General features: G+C 46.5%; 1 protein-coding gene across 3 annotated transcripts in view; it reads left to right on the forward strand.

The window, feature by feature from the left end:
- BRINP1 (BMP/retinoic acid inducible neural specific 1) overlaps window positions 1-22441 on the forward strand; it is an 89964-nt gene that overhangs the window by 39155 nt on the left and 28368 nt on the right. The gene's annotated exons all lie outside the window — the stretch shown is intronic.

Here is a 22441-nt window from a genome sequence, read left to right on the forward strand (position 1 = left end):
GCAGCTCCCTCAGCCGCTCCTCACAAGGCTTGTGCTCCAGACCCCTCACCAGCTCCGTTGCCTTTCTCTGGTGACCAAGCCTGGAAGCTCTGTGTGATCAGACCTGATTTCACACCTGCAGCTTTCTGCCACTAACCCAGTGGCCACGAAGTATTTACAGGAACCTGCAGCGAGGTTCCCTGCCCCAGGCAGTCATTTTTGCTGGTTAAACACATCCCATCAGGTGAGAAATGCTGAGAGGGAGGGGAGAAGAGGGGTAGGGACAGGAGCTGCATCCACCGAGCTGCCTGGACTGGAGGCACTCTGCAGGGGCTTCCTCCTCCTCCTCCTCTTCCTCCCTGCCAGACTCCTCGCAGCGTCCTGGCTCTCCAACCACGCCGTTTCAACAGGACGGAGATCCTCCTCATCCCCTCCATCCTCTGCGGCGTGGGAAAGCCTCCGACCTGAAGGACAAGCCTTGAGGTCTGACAGCGGCAGCTGCGAGCGGGGCCAGGCTGGGGCGCAGCGGAGGGATGGGATTCTCTAAAGTGTCTGCTATGCTTCTAAATCAAAGCCCCGCTGACAACACAGAGCACTAAATGCCTGCCTGGGGCTCTGCTCCTACAGTCATGTGACGACATCAGAATTTAAGCTTTAATTAAGAAACGAGTGCGGGGAGGGAGGGAAGCGGCTCTAGCCCTTATGACTGCAAAAGAAAGCTTGGAAACATGACCCGAGTGCAACCAACATCTGCTTTAATGTGCAGACGGCTCCCAGCAGAGGGGTGAGCAGCCGGGAGAGGAAGACATTACATCAAATTCCCAATCAGGTCAGGCCCGCTTGTGCTTCTGCTTGCAATGAACGCGTTTGCTTGGAGAAGGGAGTTTCCATAAAAGCTGTGCCATGGCAGAATTACACCAAGATGCCCTCCCTTGCTGTACGTGGCTCTCGTGCAGCCTTGCAGGGCCAAATTTTACACTCACGCAGCCTCTGCGTGTGCACGGCCATCGTCTGGAGGTGGGAAGAGCCAGCCAACTGCCACTGTGTCCCTGCAGGCTGAGTTGTGCCGATGGTGCGCAGCACTTGCTAAGCAGCACCATGGAAATTCTCTGCTCTGGGATTATGGCAGGAGTTTTTTTGCCTCCTGGAGCTCCTTAGCTCACACTGAAGGGACTCCTTTGTTACGCCCATGTGGCCTGCAAGCCTGCAACACCTGCTGGCCCGAAAACCCACGCTGTGCTTTCTCCTGCCGTCAGTTTTAGCAAGGGCAGGGAGCAACTAGACACTTTAGAAACCAGTTAAGGAGAAGTCTCTGGATGCCCTCCATCTTCCAGGGACAGACCTTTGGCAAAGTTCATTGCAGAAGAACCTTATTTGATAGCTCTCAGCAAGCATGCCAGGGTCTGGAGGCTCAAATATGCTCTGATTGACTTCGTAATAGCTCTTGCATTCATCCTGACACGCTGATTCATCAGCCCCTGCTGATGTGGCTAGAGATCTTGTTGTTTCTGCGACGGAAGCGCCCCTTTGCAAGCTGCGGTTTCACGGGCTGGCGGGGACTGGCAGGTCTGCTGGAGCGCAGACTGGGCTTGAGCACGGATTTCCGTAGCTGACTGTCGCAGCGCCCTCAGGGGATTCAGCTTGGATGAGGATGCGAACACTGACCAGTGAGGGACCATGCCACCCCACACCTACCTGGAGGTGGAAGAGAGGACATGGTGAAACCGAGCACTGTGTTGGGAGTGCAAAGGCGTTTTCATTATCCCTGTGTCGCCGCCCAACCTCATTTGGCTTTTCCTCCCCTTTCTTTCAGTCTGGTCCTTTCCCGCTCAGCAAAGGAAAACCTGCCTATTGAGTATTCAGCATTAAATATTTCGGTGTTAGCTTCCAGCTCTTGAGCAAAAAACCAGAAAGAGCATTACTTTTTACTCCCCTCCAAATGTCTGGGGCTGTCCCTGGGGAGTGCAGGCGCACAGCCCGGGTAAGGCTAGTAAGAGAGCGTGGTACACAGGCAGAACCACCTGTTGCATGGTGAAGAGCAAGCAGGAGAGGCAGGAATAAGAAAAGAAGGTTGTTAGCTCCGTCTCTGGTTAAAGCTAAATGAATAATCCCCACCAGACTAATACGTTCTCCTTGCGTTTTGTCTTCCTTCCCCCTCTTTTCCTCCCCTTACCCCCCCCCCCCCCCATTCATGTGCAGACTGGGAAAGTCTCAAATTCCCCCCCTCCCACCCATAAAAGACTGCCGACTGTTTCTTGGGAGTATTTGGTATTTGAAATCCGTGCCGTACCGATTCAGCAGGCGAGTGTTGCCGACTCGCATGACGAACTGTATCTCAAGACTATTTAGTGTCTCTTCAAAGCCCCCACTTTGAGAGTCCTCTGATTATGTAAGAGTCTCAACTCAATTTTTAAAGTAAGTTTACGGCCCTCATAATTGCAGAGGAAAACTTGATAATACGACTCCTACACACTCAGAAAGCAGAAGGCAAAAAGGAAGAGGAAAAAAACCCTGAAGTTTATCAGATTTTAAAAGTCTCATGAATTTTAAAACCAATCTCTTAATTCTTTTTTGGAGCCTGACTCATGATTTTCAAACAGTTAGCAATATGGCTGTAGGGATTGTAAGGCTGGTTTGTTATCTTATTAGATAACTTACATAAAATATCCAAACCCGTGGAGACTCAGAGATTGAGTATTGCACTTCAGTACACAGCTGGAGAGAATAGTGTCTTTTCTTCTGTATAGATGCTGAGGATCTCCTCTTAATCCAGGTCTCTAGTCACTACTGCAGCATAAATATTTCCCCAAATTATATTAGTGCTAATCATATGAATGAGAATAGCCATAATATTGATCTTCATAATACTTAGGTTATTAAATTTGAGTTTGAAGGTAGTTTTGTGGGGCAATTCATAATAGTAAATCTCGTCAGCATGCATAAGCAGGGAAAACAAGCCACAGAGCAATAGCATTGCAAACCCGAAGAGAAATATATTCTGGAGTCTTCCATCCTAGCACAAGGCTGCAAAACGAACAGGCACGTGCGAATAAGTTAGCAATGGCAGAAGGGACGTTTTGCTAATCGTTTGATAATCTCAGATGAATTCAATTAATCTGAAAGGGGAAAAAAGCCTTCGGATGTTGTTCCAATGTTTCTGTGAGGTATATGCACCACCCAGGGGAACTTTATTCCCGGAACAGTTGCACACACACCAAAACAGGGATGCTCCTGTGGTAAGATGAAGGGGAATTGCCACTGTCACCCTTAAGTGGTGGCCTTGCCTTCCACATACGCGTTGACTCGGGCTGTCCACATTCCGTGTACAAGTGATGCACGCTGAGGAGGTCGGGAGCCAGCAAAGCACGTCATGCTTGTAGCTGTTCCAGAGCCTCATACCTGCCTCTGACATGACACTGATGTTTGAGGTGCACGTAGATATTGGGATGGCTGAAGCATCTTGCATGGTCTATAGTGGATTAAAGGAAATCTGAGAACACTTTCCTATGAAATGGCTCTATAATAGGGGACAGAAAAAGTCCTACCAGCTCTTCTAGCATATAAAAAGGAGGAACCAAGAGTTTGGAAGAGGCTCCAAACCTCCATGAGCATATGAACTCCACTGGTGATTGTCTCCTGTACGATTGTGAGTGAGCACCCGAAGGTGAAGACTTTATATGCAGAGCTGCTCTCTGCTGCTGGACTAGAGGTAGCCCAGCTCTCTGTCAGAGTCTTGCTAGTGTTTGTACCACAGGGGTGGGGTTTTCACTCGTAGTGGTGGGGATTGTGCACACCAAGGGGAGCAGGTCTGGGTACTTCTACAAGGATGGTGGAAGGCAAATGGCAGGATGGCAAAGTCTTTGCATTTTAGATGCAATAAAATTGTCTCAGTGAGCTAGAAAAATATTTTCTCCAAAGTAAGGTTTTGTCAAAATGCTTTGTTTTGTTAGTAACGTAGCGTTTCAGGCTGATGAATTGGATACAAAGCATTTTTGAAGTCCTGGCCTCTCTGGTCACTAGTGACTGTGGCGAAAGAGAGCGATCTAAGAAATGAGCTATTTTGACAAAATTTTGTCTAGTGAAAACATTACAAGCTGTTCCAGAGTCTTCCAGCATGGAACACAGCCAGATTCTGCAGCCCTGAAAGTAGTTACAAAAAGGAATAATCTCCTGGACAGCTCGAGCTGCAACTGAAGTCAGAGCTCTCCCAAACGTGAGCGATTTCAGCTTTGTCTGGAGACACAAAACTGAAGCCCTTACCAATTACAGATGAGTTATCATCAGGTGCCACGGGGACAGTGCAAAGGGACTGAGTAGTAAAGGATTAGCCAGTGCACACAGAAATATTGAGCAACTCACTACTGCCTCTTATTGTGCTCATGCCAGTGGAAATCCTTCTTAGAACGGCATATTTTATTCAATTTTTAAGAGCTCTCAATTTTTCATTTAGGAAAAGAAGTTGGAGCAGCGTCCGATCTGTAATCAATCAGTCCGCCTTTGCAGAAAAGCTCTGAGGAAGCGCTCTTGCTCTTTAGTCCTTTATCTTCTCTGTGAACTCACAGAAATTATATTTCTGAATGGGATTAGGAGTGAGGGAAAGGGAGAACTACAGCCAGGGCCATCCTCGACTGAATCTCATAGACTGCCGTCTTGCAGTAACTAGCCCTACCAAAACCGTCCCCAAGCACCGAAACTGTCCCCAAGCACCACGCTTCTGTCTCCAGCCAGAAGAGGCAGATGAAGTTTCAGATAAGCTCGGTCCAGGCTTAAGAAAGGTATTTAAGCACTTTGTGTGGGTACTTAACTATCTAAGTGCCAAATTTCTGTAGCGGGCATTATAAAACCAGGAGCTTTTGAGCAGGATCTGTCACAATCTTAAATGAGGCCATCCATAACAGAAGCCATGGATTTATTATCCCCGGTAATAAATCACTAGAAATACGCAATGATAAAAGGAGGAATAACACACACAGCTCATCCAGGGATCTCAAAGCACTTTGCAGCCATTACGTAGGATTCCTTATAATAGCTGAGGAAAAGGCTGGGTTTTGTTTGTTTGTTTCGAATGAATAAATTAATCATTAGTAAAATATTATGCAGTTCATCAAATATATTATTCACCAGCTATTTGTCAAAATAACAGCTCAGTCATATATTATCCGAACTAAACATTTATAATGTGTGTATATCTAGTCATCAGATGATTTATTCAGGCTTTTGTGGAATGAGTTAGTTATTGACCAGTTTAAATCACTGCTCCCTTGGGAGGCAGAGACGTTTGAGGTTGTGAGCGCTTGGGGAACCCTCACCATCTTTTTTGCCGCATTGTTGTGCAGCACCTGGCACCACAAGCAGAGTCCTGCGCCTGGGCTTCTTTTTGACACCACCTCAATAAAACCAGTTTTAATTCTGTTTATCTATAGCCAATGCCTGTCTCAGGTGGGGAAATTCGATCACTGACTCAAGATCAAACTATGGTTGGAGTTCTCCATGTTCTTGTAGGATCAGCGCAGGTCCTCATCCCTTCTTAGATATCTCAACTGTTTAGTGTCTCTCCACCTCCCCAGTTGCGGGAAAAGAGGGTTTAGGAGTCCCAGCTCCCTGCTCCATGTGATAGATCCCACAATTTCGGTAACGCTGGGGAAGAACAGAGGAGCCCTTTACCAGGTCCCTCCCAGCTCTCTCTGCCATGCCAGCAAGCTGGCCTCCTCCCAAAAGCGCCTCAGCAGAGCGAAGCTACGTGACTGACACTCGCTGACTCCCCTTGTCATTCGTGACCAGCATCCCAGAAGGCTGCAGCTTCTTCCATGCCTTTATTGGTGTCAAACATCACAGCCTCTCCCCAGGGTTTTATTAGGGAAGCTGGTGCCAAATCACCCAGCTTCCTCCTACTCGATAAAAAATGTTTATAACCCAGTAAATTCTAACATATCAGCAGCTTGTTATGGAGGGAAAAGGTCACTGGGAGAGAAAGAAAAAAAAAAAAAGGTTGCCCTTCCATCGGAAATTCTGGCTGGGTATATGCGAAGGAGTCAGCGCCAGGAAAATATCTTTTGATATGATAAAGTCTCATAATAGAAAATGTTGCTGCAATACAGGCCTCGTTTCTTCAGATAAATATTTAATATAGATCACTAAAGATTAATCGAGTACAGAAAAGAGTCTCTCCTATGGTTGGTGTAAAGAAAACATCTTCTCGTTAATTTATTATGGAGCCTGAAATGAGAAAAATCCTATAGAGAGAAATGCAGGGTACGGTTTCCATAGAGAAGCAGCGCACCGCACCAGAATTTATTTAGTGTGTGGGCAGAGGCCTTCCCAGAACCAGCTGCAGCGTGGCGTTCGCGTGATAAAAAATCCCAATGTAGGAAGAAGCCTCACAGACTCATCGTGTTTTGCTGCTCCGACTCCTGCAGATCCCAGAGTTTCCAGAAATGGTGAGACCGTAGGACCCATGGGCTCTTGAGAGCGTGCTCCTCCACCCTGGATGAAGACTGTACGATGGCATGGGTAACATCCCATGCTGCTCCTCCAGGAAAAGGGAATTCGGTCCTTTAGGACTAAGGTGATGCCCTGAGCTCACTGCGAGGGGAGGAGCCCCCGGTCTGATCCTGAAAGCTGTTTGCTTTAGCCAAAAGTCCCCGTAAGCATCTCCAGTTTCTCCAAGGCACTGTGGCCATGTCACGCTGTGCTCCTGACTGTATTGGGCAGCAAAGAGTCCAGGGTGCTGGTGTGAGATTTCCATCTCCCACAATGCTGGGATGCATTTAGTCAGCTCCATTGGGATGGGTAAGGGACAGGACCCCTTTGCTTTCTGCAACATCATCCACAGAAACCACCTTCCCAACCATTCTGCAGCATTAAGTAGGACAGTTACAGAGAATAAATCATAAATAGCAGCAGAGACAGTATGAGGGAGAAAATAAGAAAGTCACAGGCAAGGGAGGAGAGAAAAAAGACACAACTTCAGCTGAGACTGAAATGGAACAGAGTCAGTGAGATGGAGAGATACATGACGGTTGTTCCAGATGGCCAGCCCCACTGATGTGAAGCCTCTTGCACCACCAGCATCCACAACGTGTGAAGGAGGGGGGACCGATGGCTCTTAGCCGAGCAGCGGAAGTGGGCAGGAGAATCCGGCAGATCTGTCTGTGCTCAGGGATGGGGAAAATAGAGGAGCCCCCTCCTGAAATGCATGTTTTAGAGACCAGAAACAACTCTGGAGAGAGGGAGGCTGGAACATTTTTCCACCTCTCCAACAAGCCGTGTCTAGTTGTTTCTCAAAGGTGTTACTGTGTTTTCCTACTTGACCTTTTCCTGTGGACACCTTTCTGGTTTTGGGATGTTTGTGTCAAGCAGCCGACAAAACACAAGTCCACGTGTTTAGCTCTCTCCAGGGGAGGCCAGGGGAAGAAGGGTTGAATGCCACCCATCTGATCCTAATCATACTGCTCTGGGCACTGCTGGGAGGCGTTCAGGAAATGTAGCTAGGAGGAAGGTGGAAAAAAAGCATGGTTAGAAAAGGGTTGGCTTTATTTTTGTGGCGTACGCAACTCAAGAGTGTCTCTTCTGCTGCCATGCCCAGCTGATCTCGCAGGACACCATTTTTGTTGGCTGACATGGAGGAACGGTGAAAGGACAGAGAGGCTTCAGCATCTGGTATCACAACCCAAGGAATCCTCCAGGGTCACAGTGTCCCATCTCCCGCTCCGCCAGGCACGGCACTTCGCTATTTGAAGAATTACAGTCCTAAACCTCCAGGACAGTAGGGGCGGTCTCTTTGCAGACTGGATCTCCCAGGCTGGGGCTGCTCCCAGAGCCCAAGCGACAACTGAAAACCTAAATAATAATTCTCCCTAGTTCTACCACAGGCTGTTGGAATGGATACAGGTGTGACCGGATGGCAGGCTCTAGCCTGGGGCTATCCGGGGGAAAGACTAACAGATTTTTTAATAGCAGCAGGGACTGTTGCAGTCATCTAATAGAAAACTAATCTGTGCTTTGAACATTTATTTGTGGCGTGTGGCACGGATCTGATCGGGAGAATTGCGACGGCTAAACTTACCCCCAGGATAACCCTGGGGCTGATCAAGGGGCTCCTATTTTCATCTCTGCAGACACCGTGACTGCGCTGCAGCTTGGCCCCTGTCACCTTGGCAGGGGCTTTCGTCAGCCGTGTCCCTCCGACTCCCTCTGTCATGCTTCGCACTCCCGCCGCAGTCAGCCACAGATATAATCTATGGAACACAAACATGATTTTATAATAAGTTTTCTATGCCACCAGGATAAAATGCCAAACAGAATCAGAAAACAATCAGTCAGTGAAACTCGGCGCTGCTGATGAGCGCGCTGCCTGTAACGGTTCGGTGCCCAGGAAGATTGAGGCTTTAAATACAGCCACCACCTGCCCTTCCGAAGATGGGGAGAAGCGGGGCGAGGGGAGACGGGCAGCGGGGGGACGAGGCTGGGGGCCACGGGAATACCCAGTACATCTCCTGGGGGGGAGTAAGTTCAACCAGGAGCAACATCAGAGCTGCAAAAAGACGCCTTAGCATGGAGTCGCTGCTTCTTATAACCGGAGATCGGCAAATTCGCCAGCAGCTGGGCTTTGAGAGCAACAGTGCGAGGGGCAGGGACAAACAGGTCTGCTGCAGAGACGGTATTTGAGTCCGATAAACATGCACTTATTGTGCGGGCCTCTGGGTGATGCTCTTGCACTGGGCCGTGTAATCGATTCCTCCCACTGCAGGCAGTTTTAGGACTCCTCTCCCCCCCACCACAAGGTTTGTAACAGCCCCTGCCCTGGACAAGTTGTAGTTTATGTCAGGTTCTGCCTCCTGCCACAAGAATAGGGTGTGCAGGACCCTAAATCTGTGCTGCTCAGCACAACGCAACAGCTGGGGGAGAGAGGAAAAGAGAAAGGAGGGCTGGGAAGCACGAGGAGGGGAAGCGACTCCAGCAAAGAGCAGGAGAGAGAAGAAGAAGGAGTGCCTGGGCATGGCGGGGAGCGCTAAAAAAGCATCCTGCGGGGCTGAGCAGCAGCTCAGCTAATCCGGCAGCGTACCCACGTCCAGGAGAGGCTGTACCCCAAGGGATGACTACCCATGGCAACGGGGCAGGCTTTGACCTGTTCCCCGTCTTCCTGACGCTTGCTCGGGCACTGGGAGTTGAGAGATTTCTCGTCAGTGGTAGGAAACATTGGGACCACCTCTCTACCAGGCTGCACAGACTTATTTATTTATTTATCCCCCCCCCCCATTATTTGTAAGAGTTTGGGGGATTCGTACTGGCTTTTTTCATGTCTTCTTTAAGTACTCCAGGCTCGAGTCATATTATTGTATAACTCACAACTTCCATTTAAAAAATAAGAATAGGCTGCCTTTTAGGATTGCACAGAAAAGCCGGAAAATGTGAGTCTGTAAATCTCAAAACCCAGAAGGCAAATAAAAAGCATTGCAGATATTGTTGTTTTGTTCAGTAGATAAATATATACATATGCATGTGCTTCGAAATTCTGGGGTCCAGTTCATTATTTCTCAGCAGAGGCTCAGATGTGCAATAGCACATAATCCCTTACTCAGCCATGTGTATGGGTTTAGCTGGTGATTTTACTTTGCCCAGTGAAACGGCCATGAGGGGAGGTTTTCTCCTTAGCTTTTCTGCCGCATCTGATCCCCCCAGACTCAGTTTCCCGTTCCTTGCCTCAGAGAGATCCTGGCTTTAAACTTAGCACAAACAAAAAAGCCTCTCCTGAGAGAAAGCGGCGCAGACGAAAGGGGAAGAGCCAACCCCATGGAAGGTCCCACCCAGACTCAGCAAAGGATTCCTGAGACACAATAAAAGCACAAAGCAAAGACATAAGAGCCCTTACGGAAGAGCAACCCCCTTCACCCTCTATTTCACTCCCTACTAAACTTTAAAAAAAAGAACACCCCCCCCCCCCAAAAAAAAAAAAAAAAACCAAAAAAAAAACCAAACCAAACCAAACACCCTTGTAAGGAAGAAGAGGAAAAAAGAAAAAAAAGGAAAAAGAAAAAGAAAGAAACAAAAAAAACCCAAACAAAAACCAAAACCCAAACAAACAAGAAACCAAAACAAACAAACAAAAAAAAAGCCAACCCTCCCCACACAGCTGACTTCTCTTTCCCCCTAAATAGGCCTTGAAAGGTGAGGGTATAAATCTTTGCAGCTGCCCCAGAGGCAGGACCCCTGTGTTTGGGGAAGAGGATTGTGCCCTTTGCTCAGCAGCAGGGCTTGGCTCCAGCCCTCTGTCCCAAACCCTGGATTTCGATGCTCAGAGACCTGTGGGGTGTTGGGGCTGGATGCTGCCTGCACTGGAGTCGAGGAGGTTTTGCATTTAAGTTCTCCAGGACCCGAATTTTACATCTGGACCTTAGCACGTGAGTGGATTTTTCTTTGCAGCTGAACTAAGCGATTCATGCAGACAGGTGTTTTGGGGGCTCTGTGCGCATTGCGGGGCAATTAGCAGTTTGCATGCCCTGCCCTTCTACTGAACTCCCTCCCTCCACCACACTGCAGATCTTATGCCCACAGCATGTGTATAACAACCCCTCTCAGCTATATTAGGTGTGTTTGAAGCTTGGTGAGCTAAGGAAGCGCTCTGGTGGTCCTTTTTACACTAAAACAGTCTCCTGTATCATCTGGCTATGGTATATTCATAAAATTGCAAGAATTCAGACAGACACCACCTGAAGCGGTACAGCTAGCATTGCTGGAGGCCTTAGAGGTCTTCAGCCTTCTCTCCCAGACCATCCAGCACGTTCTTCTTTGCTGATCTGAACACAACAGAGTTGGCAGTCAACGTAACCTTCCCGAAGGAAGTGGTTTGCGTTTCATTAGATTAATTTCACAGCCTTTGGGGCCCTATTACTTCGTAGAAGATAAATGCTACGGGTGTGCATTTGATCCCTCTCACTCTTGCTATAGAACAGGTCGAACCCCCTCCTTGCGGTGTGACTCCAGCTCACTCCACTCCATGTTTGGAAGCTTGGGGCTCTTGTGTCCTCCCCGAAGGGCTGGGATTTGGGAATTTACATGCAGTGGTGATTTAGAGACATGTACTTCTGCCCTTGCTTCTCTTCTCTGTGGTCGATGTGGGGTTGTGTTTGCACGTTGCCACTGCCACCCAAAGCACGATGGAGTACGATGCTGGGAGCAGTGTGCCCTGGGCAGGACAGTTTATTGGCGCTTGCAAAATCGGCAGTAAGTTTGGCCATGACCCCCCCCATCCGATAGTGTTATGTTAATGGCTGGACTTGATGATCTTAAGGGTCTTCTCCAACGTAAATGATTCTATGAATCTACCAAGTTTAGTCCCTGATGGAGAAATGCTTTGTCCTGGCTCCAGCTCTGGGTTAGTTTTGTTCATGGCTGTGCTGCATGCTAGACCTCTTCCTTGGAAAAGTTGTTCATCTCTTGCTGCCGTAGCTTCGCTCTCTCACAGTGACACATTTGTTTAAAAGTGCTTTGAGATCCATGTATCAAAGTCACAAATAACAGCTAAAGGAAACATGACTCATGATTGGGAAATTGCGAAGCACATGCCTGAATAACCCAGTGCTTCAAAGCTTCGCAAACAGATCCCAGAAAACAAAAGCACTTGCATTCACGAGTCTCTGTTCCCTGGATAGCACAGGACAAAAATAAAGCTTTTCCTTTATGAAATGTTGCATGAAAAGCATGGCTGTCTCTTTATTCCAGGCCCACTTTGCAGCGTGCAAAAAACATTGCCTTTCTTCAAGGGTTTGTGAATTTTTATTTTATTGTAGTCTTTTTATTTCCTCCATCAAAACATGTCTGAGTTTTAAATGGCATGACTAGGAATGAAAATTAAATACATCAAAACTGATTTTTGTTGAAATGAGATTTTGGAGCAAACAGGGAATGTTCAAGGTTTTCTCACTGCTTGTGTTCAGTGTTTTTTTTACTAAAGAGGGATGTAGTCTGAGGAAATGGGTCACCTTTTTCCTAGAGAAAATTTCTTCAATTTTACCATAATTCTGAAATGTCACAGGCTTTTTGGGACAGGTTTTGGTTTTTTTTTTCCCTTAATCTTGAACAAAGCACAAATGTCTCTGATTATGGATGGCTTGAATTTTGCTGCAGCTCTACTCTGCAGCCTAATTTTTCTTAGCCCTTCACCTCTCACTTTTTTTGCCTTTTGCTAGTGATTTCAGGCCCAGATACCCTCTGAATCCTGTGCTGAGAGGGGATGGTCTCTGCATACAGCCACCGTGTAGATCCCTGCCTGCTGGATGTCACTGTTAAAATAGCAAACCTCGGCGAGTGGCCTGAACCTAACAGCAGAACTTGGAAACCAAAGGGGTGTTGAGCCACAGCTCTTGGGGTGAAGGCGCAGAAATGGGCGTCCTGAGGAACCGCGAGGAGGAACCGCCGTTTTCTCCTAAACCGACTTGGAGGAAATAATGTCACATAACGCTATAGGAATAAAGTAGCAAGGACCAGTATGGAAGGGGAGGGTGGTTTTATTTTTATGATGACAAAACATACTTTGTTCACTTGTACTCTCATACCTCCTCCACGTACTCATGAATGCTTCCTGCAATGGCTTGGGTAGTGAAGGATGCCAGTCCTCATCACACCTCCGGGATTATTCTGAGGTTGGTGGTCATGTCTTGGGTCTGGGTATGCTTTTAGGAGCAGACAGCGATTGGTCCCTCCGTCCTGTTTCCCTACATATTCCCTACATGCAAGCCTGGAGCACCCTCTTCCATCTGAAGGCTGTTCCCTGGTGGGGAGGGGTATGGACCCCCTTCACTTCACTTAACCCGGACAAAAGCCAGGCCTGTGGCAAGAGATCCCTGATGTAAGCAGGTGGCTTTGCCAACTGGCTGTCTTTAGGCATCCAAGCTGCCAACCCACACCCACCTTCCATGATTGCTAGTGTCCCCATCAGCTGAGAATGACTCAGGGGCGAGGGGGTGGGTGAGAGGGGACAGCTTGCCCATCACTGCCTGTTCTTGCCAAGCCCACAAGTGTGGTGGCTGTGCCCAGGTGGCTCTGCCAGGGCTGCCTTGAGGGCACAGCTGGGTGTAGGAGGCAGGAGGAGCTTTGCATTTAAACATCACTTTTTTTTTTTCCCTCCTGCAATGGTGAATTGGAGCCTTTGCCAATTAAGTGGCACAACTGACCGGGTGGGGGTGGGTGATGGCTCCATTTTCTAACAGTTCAAGTTTTGAAACATGGTTGCATGCTGGGTTGGAGAAAATTTTGTGCTTTTTTTTTCTCAAAAAACGGGCAATCAAGGCTAAATTTCCAGTACTTGCTTTCCCAGCACTGGCAGATACCATGGTTAAGTTGCCAGTAGTGCAGCAGCCAGGTACCCTTGCCTGTAACATGGGAAATTAAGGTTCAAGTCCACATTTCTCACAGTTTTTTTCATCTGAGTTAACTGTGAATCATGATAAGTAAAGAGCAAAGCTTGGGGCTGTGGTGTCACAGGCTGAGGTTATCAGCTTGCTACAGCTAAAATTAGGAAAAAAACCCCCTGTAGTCCACATACCTATATCTTCAGGAAATGAAGCAAGTGCAATTTAATGAAATGACTTGTTCCAAGCTATGTTCTTGTTACAGCCTTTGATTCATGCTGTTGTGCTCGTATGAGCACTGGTAGGCAACTGTGACCCAGTCTAGAGGGTGAATTTTGGGGCAGGGCAGGCCTAGCTTGCTGAGGAGCTCCATGGAGTAAAGAGTGCTCACCATGGCTTAGCGTGGGCCAGTCTTCCCCTGGGCCGTTTGTTATCTGCTCATAAATTAAAATCTGTCTGCCTGTCTTCCATTTCAAGCTTGCTTTCAAAAGTAACAGATTTAAATACTTTCATGTACTCTATGAGGGACTTCACCAAGAGTTTAATCCTCTAACCTACTAGAGCATTCACAAATGCTTCAGTGTGAAAAGGTGTTTTTTGTTGTTAGTTGTGGGTTTTTTTCAGTTGCTACAGCACAGGACTGAACAATCTGGGGCCTTTTCCTGTCTCTACCCCGTGTTCCTATACAGCCTTAGTTAATTGTCTCACCATCCTGTGTCTTAGCTTCCCTTCCAACCTGTTACTGGCTAAGTCTAATTGGCTGATGTATGCCAGCAGCTGTCTGGAGAAGGATTACGTGTTGAGTAAAGGAGCATACAAGAAGAGAATTGGAAGAATTGTGGAGAAGAGAACCTAAAATTGTCCTCAATATCCCAGGTTTCCTCAAGACTATCTAAAATTCCTTCAATGACTCGGATGTTTCCATCTGTTGCTTGAAAAGTGCTCTTCTTTGAAAGCATCTTCTTGAAAGCTCCTTGACTTCCCAGGATCTGCTTGAGCCTGAATTTGAGGTCAAACTCATAGAAACATAAATCTGGCAGACCATGCTATGAAAAATAATATTGTAATCATAACTGTAGAACTCAAAATGCCTGTTTTGTAGATGAGTTTCTCTAGGCTGCCTCAGGTTTTCTGCTGGAGAGTTGGTCTGCCTGCATCTCTTGTGATTTTTATCGTAATTCATAGTGAAGGAATGGGTGTCTACATTGTCCGTTCCAGTGCTTGGAGCACAGGACCCTGCAGCCTATTAGAATAGCTTCCTCAGTAGCTTAATAAACCATGTCTGGTTTAGGTAACCTTTTAGGAAGAACACAGCAACAGAACAGAACACTTTCCTATTGTTGATAATGTTTGTTAAGCTGCAGCAGTGCTAACAATGCTGGGAGCCCTTGTAGAGATGTCACTCCAGCTTCTAGCAGCTAGTATCAACCACTGTGTAAATTGTAGTGGCTTAGAAGAAGCGCCGTCAGCCCAATGCTGAAAACAGCTGAAATGGTGTTAACAGTAATGGGAACTACTTACGAGCAAGTCTGCAGGGTGGACAAAGCTTAAGTAGGCTGGCGTTGGAAAGGGTATCTCTAGTGCCCGAGGTGCACGCTGTTTGCAATGAAACCTGCACAAATAACTTTATGGGGAAAGTTGAGGGGAATAAATGTCCCACAAACGGTTTGCAGTGTAACCGGATGGGCGTGATGAAAGGGAATTGTAGCAGCTGACTGGGGTGAGATGTGGGATCAGAGCAATAGATGACAGATGAAGGTTGCTGGTGAGTTTACTCTGTGTTGAAGAAGTTGAGAAGTTACTAATGTGATATCTGAGGATGCACAAACATGTAACCTGGAGGTCACCCCATTCAGCTGAGGTGGTAGTAACCTGCTCTGCCATGTTTGCTCGTGATTGTCTGATTGCAGTGGTAGCTGTGGTTAGATTTGAAGTCAGAGCTAGGAATCATAGCCGTGTCCTGGCCACGATCAAATTTAATAATAAGCAAACGTAGTAACAACCAAATTTAATGACCTGCCTTTTAACTTGTACTTACCTATGCTGAATCAGTCTGCTTTGACTGTCTAGTAATGAATGCATTCCGGCTTCATCTTTTTTTCAAACAAATCGATCTTTTCAGCACCCAACAATTACATGTTGCCTCCTAAGAGACCCAAGTGTAGTCCCATCCTAAGAGAGAACACAAGACTCAGAGTCATGTCTGTCTGATTGGTTTTTAATTCAGTGCTGGAACAATCTGTTTACCAAGGCACTTTCAAGGTCACATGAAATCCACCTGACTTTGAAGTAATTTTCTTTCTTTTTGCTTCTTGCAAGCTTCATGTCATTCTGGACCTATTGTTTACCTCCCTCTCCTTCCACAAAGAAAGCCTCCAAGTTTTCAACCCTGTCACAATTTAATTTTTTTGAGAAAAATATCAGAGCGATGAAAACAAAACTCTATTTGTAATGGGGAAAATCCACCAGGCTGAAATGATTGCCCAGAAAAGGGGAAGTAGTTGAGGCCTCAGACACCTCAGCCAACACCAAGCACGTGGCCAAAGTACAGACCAAGGAAAAAGCAACAGAAGATTTTTCCATTGTCCTGTGGAGACAGGTGAAGGAGTAAGTAGTCCAACAGCGCTGCTTATTTCTGCCGTACGATTCTGTTGAATGATCCACACATACTGATGGTCTTCTCCTTGGCTTCAGTCCTATCCAGGTAGATGCCTCTATGGGAATAAAACTGCTGCAGGCAGCACACCGTTTATCAATAGATCAATAGTCAATTTATGTATCTTATTCACCTGCCAGCTGTCACATGTCAGCCTGTCTGCTTGCCTGGTTGTTATGCAAAAGGCTGTCAGACTTTCAGTTTAAGCCATTTCTCTTTCATACTTCTCTGGAATTAGATTTTTGTGTATTTTCTTCCTCTCTTTCTTATGGCAGAGCTTCATCCTCTGCCTAATTTGGAACTAGTTTGAATCTATAGACTAGAGTTTTCTTAAATAGATTAGGGGGGATGAGTGCCAAACCCTCACAGGGAACTAATTCCTGTAGGTCCTTTGAAAAGCTCCGCTTTGAAGACTGACTTCTTCATGCTGGCCTAGATAGAGAAGAGACCAAGCTGCAGCGGAAACTGCTAAAGGAATATTGCGCTGCTCAGCCTGGGGCTGTCTGGCATTTTGAGGGCACAGACTAGAAATAAAACATCCCTGACCCCACCATAATCACAGATAGCCTGTCCAGACTCGCATTAAGCCAGATCTGGCAGTAAAAGATAAGCATTATAGTGCTGTTGTCATGCTCGTGTCCTGCCCTCGTGGCATTGTTTGCAGAGTCAAGGGCACACAGCAACCTGGAAGAGCTATCACCCTGAGGACTGAAGATAACTATTACTTTGTGCAGCCTGTGACTGGGACAATTAGGCTGAGAAAAGGAAAGACAAAAAAAAAAAAAAAAACCTAAACCAACATCTCTGCTGTAGGAGCATCTGGGAGGATTCTGGAGGACTTTGGGCTGCGTTCCTGATGCTAATACAAAACTTGTTTTTTACCTAGGCAAGGCCTCAAATCTGCTGTTTCACTTCATACTCATTTTGGCAGCTAAAATCTAATGTCCCCTAATGTCTGCAGCATACATTAGGGGTGTCCAAAAATGTCTCTCTTAATGATTGTGAGGTGCTTGGATGAAAACAAGGGGCAGAGACGTGTCTAGGCAGATGCCGTTGTATAAACACCAAAATCCAAGAGAGCAAGAAGTCTCTAGGAGCTCTCTGTCCCTGACTGGGGATCCTACCGACACCAGAGTCGATAATGTGTGCAATATGCCAGGTAGAGGACATTAAGCAATGCTTGTGTCTTGCTGTTACCGAAGAGGGTGTTGCCTTTGGAAAAGCTCTGTCTGCTCATCACCTGTGGGAGCAGTTGGTGGCTTTTGAGCTGTGATCTATAAAACGGATAAAGAGCCGCTGAAGAAGAAGGAGCTGCTGCCCTCTCCTTGCCCAGTTGCCAGGGAGTGGTGGGGCTGGTCCTGTTTGCTGAGCGTGCCCTGCGAGCGGGATGCTCTAACTGCCCTGAAGGCAATACAGCCAGCAGCAGGAGGTGCTGGGATTCCAGTTAGCATGACAGTTAAAGCCTTTTTGTTCAGCGTCTTCCTGCTCTGCTTTTCTTTTTTCTTTTCTTTTTTTCAAACAGACTCTGTCTTGATCGTTGTTTAAATGCATTTAATTTCTTTTTGGTTTCAAGCGCCAGCCCCCGAGGTCTGTGCTGAACTTGTTTCTTCACTCACATCCTTTGGTTGTCTTGGCCATTTGAAGATGGGGGATTTAATTTGCTCCGACGGCCTCTCTCTTTCAGACTTCTCTCCCTGGGTAGAGATCTCACGCCCTTGGATTCTCCTAGTCTCTCTGCTGGTGCAGTGGGGGGTCTGGGTGATGTACCCATTCCAGGCTTTTGACTTTTTCTCCCTCTTCAGCATTTTTTCCCCCCTTTTTTCTGTTTCCCTGGAGGGGTCATAGTGCTAATGAGCACTGAGACGTCCCTAGCGGCTCCCTCTGTCTCTGACATGCCTGGCCTTGAGAGCGAGCTCATTAACGCAAACTCTGAAGGGCCAAGTATTTTCTCAGATATAGACGTATACAAATAAAATGTATCCCCTTTCTGTGACAGGGAGGAAGGCCTGAAACATGCCTATCTGCCTCCCTGCGGTGGTACTTCATCCCTATGTTTCCTCTCGCCTCCCTTCCCCCTTTAGGCATTAGCACTTCCTACCCCTTCCAGCCATTAGAAGAGTGGGCTCTTCAGTGCTTTCACCAGGCATTAGGGAGCAGACTCCTCTCCGCTGACCTGGCAGGCATTTTCCTGGGTACGCTCCACATTAGCATGGGCTGTCTACGCTGGCGAGACATTAGAGCATAAACAAGTGCCTCTCCCGCGCTACTCAGACGTTAGGTCATAGTTTCTCCTTATCCCGTCTCTGCATCAGGGATACAGACTCTTCCTCCTCCTTGCTAAGAGGTTTATCATCATTCCGAAGCCCTTAAAAGCTTCCCCACCAGCAGAAGTTCAGGTCCGTGTTAGGGATTTCCCCCGAGGGTCAGAAGACTCTGCAATAATCCTTAACCTGTCGTGGGGTGCCATCATAATCCTCGTCAAGTCTTTGCAACTTTTTCACCTGGAAAATAAGCAAGTAACAGTGCAATATTTCTCTTTTATGAAGTGCCTCGAGACCTGTAGAGGCCTCACCTGTGCTTTCCAGGCAGCGGCACTGGCACTGTGCTGTTACTGGTGGTTCTGAGGAGCGATGATCAGTGAAATGGCATCCAAGAACGATTTCTGGGAGGAAAGATTTCGGTGTCCTTTTGCACACATCCATGAATGCAAGGCCTTGGTAGATCCTCCAAGGATTCAGTGGTGACAAACAGGCAAGAGTATGCTTACTTAGCCCAGTGCCATGGATTCAGTTTTAGCTTCTGCAGAAAATGCAAGTAAGTCTAACACTGAAAACGAATTGAAAACCTGTTCTTAGAGGTGTTTTGTCACAGACTTCAGGAGTTACAGGCTGGATCATTCCCTAAGGCCGGAGCTATACTGTTCCCTGCAAATCTCTCTTTTTTTTTTTTTTTTTTAAAATCACCTCAATAATTCTAAGTGATCTCACTAGCGCCTATCCATTAATATTAGGCCTATTTTCTAAAACTGTACCACAATCTTGGCCTTAGGTGTATCTTACAGCACAGAGTTCTGTAGGTTGCACGGGAGATTGCTAGCATTTAAGGGGTTGCTTTCAATGTAAAATATTCTGGAACAGCAGAAGCCAAGTTTAAAATGTATTTGTGGTCATTTATCAGCTTAACAATACTGTATCATTTGCTTGACCAGTCACAGCCAATCAACAGCACACAAAGAGAGAATACAGCCAAATACTACGCAAAACCTTAAAAAAAAAAAAAGTTTGAAAAATGTCACTAAGTAAATTCAAATAATGCATAAATTAGAGGGAATTGCAACTGGCTCATGGATATTCTATGAGCAGAAGATAAACATCTACGTTAGTTGCATAAATTATTCATCATAACGTATTTGCTCAGCTTTTCTCATCAGCTATGAAAGCCACACATCCAAGCATTTGGAGAGTATAATAGAACTGGGCTTCCACATTGATGATGTGCCCTGGGAGTAGGAAGCCCTGGGGAGTGGTAGCATGGGTGAGAACTGAGTGAAAAAAGTCTCCTTGGCTATGAAGTTTTAGATGTGGATTCTGCTTAGGTCTTGTCACCTGCATGATTGTAGCGATGGGATGAGGGACAGTGGTTTTAAACTTGAGCAGGGCAGGTTTAGATGAGACATTAGGAAGAAGTTCTTTACACTGAGGGTGGTGAGACACTGGCCCAGGTTGCCCAGAGAGGTGGAGGAGGCCCCGTCCCTGGAGACATTCAAGGCCCGGCTGGATGAGGCTCTGAGCAACCTGATGTCCCTCCTTAAAGATGTCCCTGCTCACTGCAGGGGGTGAGACTAGATGGCCTTTGAAGGTCCCTTTCAACCCAACCGATTCTATGATTTGTGACTGGAACTGTCCTGTGGCAGCAAGCAAAGTTGAAGATATAGCAATGATTTCTTTTAAACTCCTCCTTTTGCCTCCTGCCAGTGGTGTCACGAGATGATGTTGGACCTGCTGTAAAAAAAAAAAAATGAATCCACTTTCCCTTTGAACACTCTACCGAACTTTTGATTTCTGTTCCTACCTTCTCCCATCTTTATTGCCAACCACTTTCCAGCGTGTGGTCCTAATCGTAACTGTTTGCCCTGCCCATCTCCACACAGTGAATGGAGGCGCGCCCAGGGTGTGGGTGTTGATATATCAATAGGGTCCTGCTTGAACAGTTGTGCATTTCGACCCCGTGGTCTTTGCTTTGGAATAGGTAACCTGACGGTAACAAAAGCGAACTTTCTGTACTTTGTTGGGGAACTTCAGGCATTCCCCTAGCCCTTTCTGAGGACACGCTGGCTCTGGAGGGCTCTAGTCCCTCCTGACTTTATTGATAATGGTTGCAGGAAACAGTAATCTGAGAGCAAAAGTGTACCTGAGTTTTACAGGAAGTAATAATTGTCTCTTTGGAGAGGAAGCACAGATGGCATTTTTCCTATGCTCGCTAGTTATGATCTTTATGATAGGAGCATGAGAATCTCTATTTATTATAAACCTTTGCCTGTCTTTCAGCATCCAGGTCTGCATCTTCCCGTGTAGCGTAACTGCTGAAGGGACCGTTCCTTCTTCACACAAAGGGGATTTCTTTCTATAGCGAGGTTTGGCACTGCCACTCTAATCGAGAATGATTAGAGAAACCTCTCTCTGTACGTCAGAGAGAAGCTATTTGTCTTTACTTTTAAGGGCTTTTCTATCATTAAAATCAACTGTGGGACACCCAAACATATCTCTTCCACAGATACTAAACACTAGACTTTTATGCTATTCTGGGACAGTAGAAAAACAAAATTTATATTCTGTTCCATGCAGTGAATATATGGATATTGGTAATGTACTCGTTATCCAACCTTTGGAGTCAGTGGCCTGTTTTTTCCACTCCTGGTATTAAGATCCTGGTATACAGGTCTTTTGGGGTTGTGTTTAGGATTTATTTTTTTCTGCCTTTTGGCAGAGTTTTTTTTTCTAAGAAAGACCTACATTTCTGGGGATTTTAAGGTTTGACACTAATGACTCTTAGGGTGTGTTAAGAGGGGTGTTTTGTTTTGACACTCTTACTTGGCTTGTGAAAGCCTGGGAGCTACAGAGGGGGCACTAGCTCAGGTGTAATGAGATATTTCGAAGTTAAAAGCTGGTACTTTGCTATTTTAATGAACGCAACTGCTGTTAGGCAGCCTGGGGTGTTGTGATGGGGTGCAATCAAAATAAATAAACGGATAATTGCATTAAGTAAAAATAACCTAACACAGATGAAGCGGACCGGGTATAGAATCAACCTGGTTTGTGATCTTGGCTTTACAACTGACGTACAGCATCTCCTAAATCTGCCTGCACGTCAGGTTCTCTACCGGCAAAGTGGGATTGCTGGTGCTGGCTGACACACATTGATAGAAAGTGCCGTCTCGGTGCCAGGTATTGTCTTTCCTATTATTTAAATGAAATTTTGGTCTTAAACCTGAGTTAGAGGCATAAATGAATGAAAAGTGACAGAGAAACTTGTGACTTGATTAGCTGGGAGATAGCTTAAGATAGTGCAGGTGCGTCGTAGGAGAGTAGTTATAAATAATATCCTTTCTGTTTAGAAGGCCTCGCTCAATATTGTTTCAAAGGACATTGATAGGTTTCTCATATCTTAGGTGCTCAGCTGGTGATGTATTTCAGAGGCCTGATGTTTAGATCGCAGGTGTGCAGGGTTTTCTCTAGGCATTTCCCTCTGCGTTGTTTCAAAATGGATACCCGCAGTAAAGCGCTGCTTTTGCAAACATTAGCTTTATTTTTTTCCCCGGTTGGTATCAGTTTAAAGGAAGGGATTTGAAAATCACTTTATAGTTTGGGTTTTTTTTTTTTAAAAAGAAAAAAAAGGAAAGAAAACAAACAGAACCTCCATTTTCATCCTGGCCTCTGCTTATATCTGAATCGATCCTTTTAGATGGCTTATCAAGCGTATTGTTTTTCAAAATGATCTTTTCTGTATTCCCCGGTGCTGAAAGATTAAGATGTTTGGAGATAGTGTGTTTCCTTCAGCCTTGCTTTGCAAAAGCAGTAGCCACAAGGAAGGCTTGTGGACACGGGGACATAGCAATGACCAGGCTGGTCAGCATCTACAGTCGGTCTGACTGACCAGCTCTTTTGCTGACAGAAACCAGAATTTCCTGCTTTATGGAGAAGTGTAAAATCCCGAAGCGTGAGAGGGTGAAAGGACTGGGCTGCTTTCTCCGTAGGGAAATGCAGCCCTCTGCCAGGCACCTCTGGAGACTCTGACACTGCCTCCTCGTCAGCCCAGACCCTGATCCTCAAAGTGTGTTGTTATTGTGCAGTAACGTCTCGCTTTTCCTCTTCTCCTCCCCCTCCCCTTCTGTCCAGCCTTGTGGCCTCACGTCTGCATCCATGTGGGGGTGTCCAACAGGATTGTCCCCTTCTCAATC

The sequence above is a fragment of the Rissa tridactyla genome, chromosome 14 (genome assembly GCF_028500815.1).
Source record: "Rissa tridactyla isolate bRisTri1 chromosome 14, bRisTri1.patW.cur.20221130, whole genome shotgun sequence".
NCBI lineage: Eukaryota > Metazoa > Chordata > Aves > Charadriiformes > Laridae > Rissa > Rissa tridactyla.